Here is a 5,635-nt window from a genome sequence, read left to right on the forward strand (position 1 = left end):
CGGACTGTCTGATTGTGGCGGTTCGCTCCCTGTACGATCAGTGTCAGAGCTTGGTCCGCATTGCTGGCAGTAAGTCGGACCTGTTTCCAGTGAGGGTTGGTCTCCGCCAAGGCTGCCCTTTGTCACCGATTCTGTTCATAACCTTTATGGACAGAATTTCTAGGCGCAGTCAAGGCGTTGAGGGTATCTGGTTTGGTGGCTGTAGGATTAGGTCTCTGCTTTTTGCAGATGATGTGGTCCTGATTGCTTCATCTGGCCAAAATCTTCAGCTCTCACTGGATCGGTTCGCAGCAGAGTGTGAAGCGACTGGGATGGGAATCAGCACCTCCAAGTCCAAGTCCATGGTTCTCGCCCGGAAAAGGGTGGAGTGCCATCTCCGGGTTGGGGAGAGATCTTGCCCCAAGTGGAGGAGTTCAAGTACCTCGGAGTCTTGTTCACGAGTGAGGGAAGAGTGGATCGTGAGATCAACAGGCGGATCGGTGCGGCGTCTTCAGTAATGCGGACGCTGTATCGATCCGTTGTGGTGAAGAAGGAGCTGAGCCGGAAGGCAAAGCTCTCGATTTACCGGTCGATATACGTTCGCATCCTCACCTATGGTCATGAGCTTTGGGTCATGACCGAAAGGACAAGATCACGGGTACAAGCGGCCGAAATGAGTTTCCTCCGCCGGGTGGCGGGGCTCTCCCTTAGAGATAGGGTGAGAAGCTCTGTCATCCGGGGGGAGCTCAAAGTAAAGCCGCTGCTCCTCCACATCGAGAGGAGCCAGATGAGGTGGTTCGGGCATTTGGTCAGGATGCCACCCGAACGCCTCCCTAGGGAGGTGTTTAGGGCACGTCCGACCGGTAGGAGGCCGCGGGGAAGACCCAGGACACGTTGGGAAGACTATATATCCCGGCTGGCCTGGGAACGCCTCGGGATCCCCCGGGAGGAGCTGGACGAAGTGGCTGGGGAGAGGGAAGTCTGGGCTTCCCTGCTTAGGCTGCTGCCCCCGCGACCCGACCTTGGATAAGCGGAAGAAGATGGATGGATGGATGGATACACGGTGATGACTGGAAGGCAGGGAGTACCTCAACCCTCTTGAGTAGTTTCTACCTCAGTTTGTATGGTTTGTTGAGTTAGCACAGGATTAGTACCGTATTTTTCGGACTATAAGTCACAGTTTTTTTCATAGTTTGGCCGGGGGTGCGACTTATACTCAGGAGCGACTTATGTGTGAAATTATTAACACATTACCGTAAAATATGAAATAATATTATTTAGCTCATTCACGTAAGAGACTAGACGTATAAGATTTCATGGGATTTAGCGATTAGGAGTGACAGATTGTTTGGTAAACGTATAGCATGTTCTATATGTTATAGTTATTTGAATGACTCTTACCATAATATGTTACGTTAACATACCAGGCACGTTCTCAGTTGGTTATTTATGCCTCATATAACGTACACTTATTCAGCCTGTTGTTCACTATTCTTTATTTATTTTAAATTGCCTTTCAAAGGTCTATTCTTGGTGTTGGCTTTTATCAAATACATTTCCCCAAAAAATGAGACCTATACTCCAGTGCGACTTATATATGTTTTTTTCCTTCTTTATTATGCATTTTCAGCAGGTGCGACTTATACTCCGGTGCGACTTATACTCGGAAAAATTCGGTATGTTGAAATGACAAATAAGGTATTTGATACCTGGAAGAGTTTCATTTATTCTGTATTATGTAATGTGTTCAATCCCAGATATGCTGTGACTTTACGTTTAATGGTTTTGTAGATACGCTGACATTAAGTCGAGGTTCATTGTGTTCTTCATGGTGTTTTTGAGACTGCACCAGTTTTTTCCTCAGAATTTTCAACTAACTGTTTTGTCAAGAGGATTATTTGTGATATGTACATTTTCAGAATGTGCTTGTTCTATTTTGAGCAAAAGTAAAAACAAACAAAAAAAACAATCCGAAGTTGTCGTATTGTTTGATTTTACAAGTCCGGCACATGTTGGAATAGACTTTCCTCCATTCGGCCCCTGAGCTAAAAATTAGTGTGACATCCTGTCACTGACTGTTGTCGTTGTGGCTTGTGCAGCCCTTTGAGACACTTGTGATTTAGGGCTATATAGATAAACATTGATTGATTGATTGATTGACATCCCTAGATAAATTGACATCCTCCCAAATATTGATGAATCTTAAAATGCATTGGGCAAAAAGTGAATTTTGTGTACATTGTTGAAATCTAAACAACAACCATCAAATATTGGCAAAACCCTAACGACCACCTCTGTTTGTCGTCAAAATATCCACAGCCTGTAGAAATGTACAGTACAGGCCAAAAGTTTGGACACACTTTCTTCTCATTCAATGCGTTTTCTTTATTTTTATGACTATTTACATTGTAGATTGTCACTGAAGGCATCAAAACTATGAATGAACACATGTGGAGTTAGTTATGTACTTAACAAAAAAAGGTGAAATAACTGAAAACATATTTATATTCTAGTTTCTTCAAAATAGCCACCCTTTGCTCTGATTACTACTTTGCACACTCTCGGCACTCTCTCGATGAGCTTCAAGAGGTAGTCACCGGAAATTATTTTCACTTCACAGGTGTCATAGTTTTGATGCCTTCAGTGAAAATCTACAATGTGAAAATGAAAGTAAAGAAAAGGCAGTGAAATGAGAAGGTGTGTCCAAACTTTTGGCCTGTAGCTATGAAGTTGGCGCGAGGCGGCGCGCATTTACACGTCAGCGTCAGTCCTGATGCATCTCGACTTTGCCGTGGAAAAGGGTGGACGCCAGGTTTTTGTGCGTACACGAAGGGCAGGAAAGTGTATCAAAGGGTCAAAAGTCAGAAAACTGCTTTCATGTTGGGACGTCTGTTCACAGCTCCGCTCATATCCTCTGTGTCAGTTCCCACTCCATGTTTTCTAGTTCCGTGTACGAGGGAGTGGAATGGGCGCAGAGATGACAGAGGGTGTAATCGCGAGCTATGTGATTGAACAATGCAACTCTTAGAAGCCATTCAGCCCGGGGCCTGTCCTTGACCCTTAAGGAGCTTGTAACGTGGCCGTCCTTTTTGCACACGCTTTGTGTTGACCGGCAGAACCCAGTGGAGGGAAAGCGGAGGTGGAAGGAGGGAACCAACCATCGAGAGAGAGGGCTTTTGCCCCTCCGTGCCAGCGGCACTCGCATTGGGGGAGCGCTGCACACACACACACACACACACACACACACACATTCTTGTGTTTCTTACCTTCTTGAGACCGCTGAAAAAGGCCGACCTCTTTAGGACCACGCTTTCTAGATATATAAAGATTTTTATTTACAAAATTGATAAAATATGCATACTATGCAAATATAAAAATGGTAAGCATTTAATTGTTTATTTTTTGTTTGTAATTGTTTTTTAAACTTCATTATTTACTATTTAATAAATATACATATTTATTTTTTTCATTAATTTTGGCCAAAGGGGACGCATTTCAATTTCTTACACACACTTATTACATATGTTGGCCAGAGGGGAAGCACTTCAGTTTTTTTTACACACACTTGTTATTTCATATGTTGACCAGAGGGGGAGCACTTTTAAAACCGACATAGTCAATTTGGAAAATCCCTCCTTTTTGGGACCACCCCTAATTTTGATGGATTTCACCACCAGGGGTGCAAATGAGACATTCTCTATTAGATGCAATGGTTTTTTCCATATAGGGACCATGATTTCGGTCCTAACTTGTTCACCTCATATGGAAGGCACTTTTCCTTGTTGATGTCTCAAGAAGGGTAGAAACACACACACACACACACATTCTTGTATTTCTTACCTTCTGGAGACCTCTTTAGGACCACCCTTTCTAGATATATAAAGATTTGTATTTACAACAATAATAATATATACATACTATGCAAATATAAAAAATGGTCAACTTTGGGTTTGTTTTTATTTTTTTTATTTGTTTGTATTTGTTTTTTAATCTTCATTATTTACTTCAAGTTATTACAGTATGTCTCTATATACATATTTATTTATTTTTTATTAATTTTGGCCTAAGGGAGCGCATTTCAATTTCTTACACACACTTGTTATTTCATATGTTAAAACCGACACACAGTCAATTTTGAAAAATCCCTCTTTTTTGGGACCACCCTAATTTTGATAGATTTCACCACCAGGGGTGCAAATGAGACATTCTCTATGAGATGCAATGTTTTTTTCCATATAGGGACCATGATTTCGGTCCTAACTTGTTCACCTCATATGGAAGGCACTTTATCAAAATTAGGGTGGTGCCAAAAAGGAGGGATTTTTCAAAATTGACTGCGTGTCGGTTTTAACATATGAAATAACAAGTGGTGTAAATGAGACATTCTCTATTAGATGCAATGTTTTTTTTCCGTATAGGGACCATGATTTATGTCCTAACTTGTTCACCTCATATGAAAGGCACTTTTCCTTGTTGATGTCTAAAGAAGGGTAGAAACACACACACACACACACACATTCTTGTATTTCTTACCTTCTGGAGACCTCTTTAGGACCACACTTTCTAGATATATAAAGATTTGTATTTACAACAATAATAATATATACATACTATGCAAATATAAAAAAAGGTAAACTTTGGGTTTGTTTTTATTTTTTTATTTGTTTATATATGTTTTTTAATCTTCACTATTTACTTCAAGTTATTACAGTATGTCTTTATATACATATTTATTTATTTTTTATTAATTTTGGCCTAAGGAAGCGCATTTCAATTTCTTACACACACTTGTTATTTCATATGTTAAAACCGACACACAGTCAATTTTGAAAAATCCCTCCTTTTTGGGACCACCCTAATTTTGATAGATTTCACCACCAGGGGTGCAAATGAGACATTCTCTATTAGATGCAATGTTTTTTTTCCGTATAGGGACCATGATTTCGGTCCTAATTTGTTCACCTCATATGGAAGGCCCTTTATCAAAATTAGGGTGGTGCCAAAAAGGAGGGATTTTTCAAAATTGACTGCGTGTCGGTTTTAACATATGAAATAACAAATGGTGCAAATGAGACATTCTCTATTAGATGCGATGTTTTTTTCCGTATAGGGACCATGATTTCGGTCCTAACTTGTTCACCTCATATGGAAGGCACTTTTCCTTGTTGATGTCTCAAGAAGGGTAGAAACACACACACACACACACACACATTCTTGTATTTCTTACCTTCTGGAGACCTCTTTAGGACCACCCTTTCTAGATATATAAAGATTTGTATTTACAACAATAATAATATATACATACTATGCAAATATAAAAAAAGGTAACCGTTTAGTATGTTAATTTTTTATTTGTTTGTTATCTTCATTATTTACTTCGTTATTACAGTATGTTTCTATATACAAATTTATTTATTTTTACTTATTTTCGGCCAAAGAGAGCGCATTTCAATTTCTTACACACACTTATTTCATATGTTGGCCAGGAGGGGAGCACTTCAAAAAATGTGACACACACTTGTTATTTCATATGTTAAAACCGACACACAGTCTATTTTGAAAAATCCCTCCTTTTTGGGACCACCCTAATTTTGAGAGATTTCACCACCAGGGGTGCAAATGAGACATTCTCTATTAGATGCAATGGTTTTCCGTA

Source organism: Nerophis lumbriciformis, linkage group LG10 (genome assembly GCF_033978685.3).
Source record: "Nerophis lumbriciformis linkage group LG10, RoL_Nlum_v2.1, whole genome shotgun sequence".
Classification (NCBI taxonomy): Eukaryota; Metazoa; Chordata; class Actinopteri; order Syngnathiformes; family Syngnathidae; genus Nerophis; species Nerophis lumbriciformis.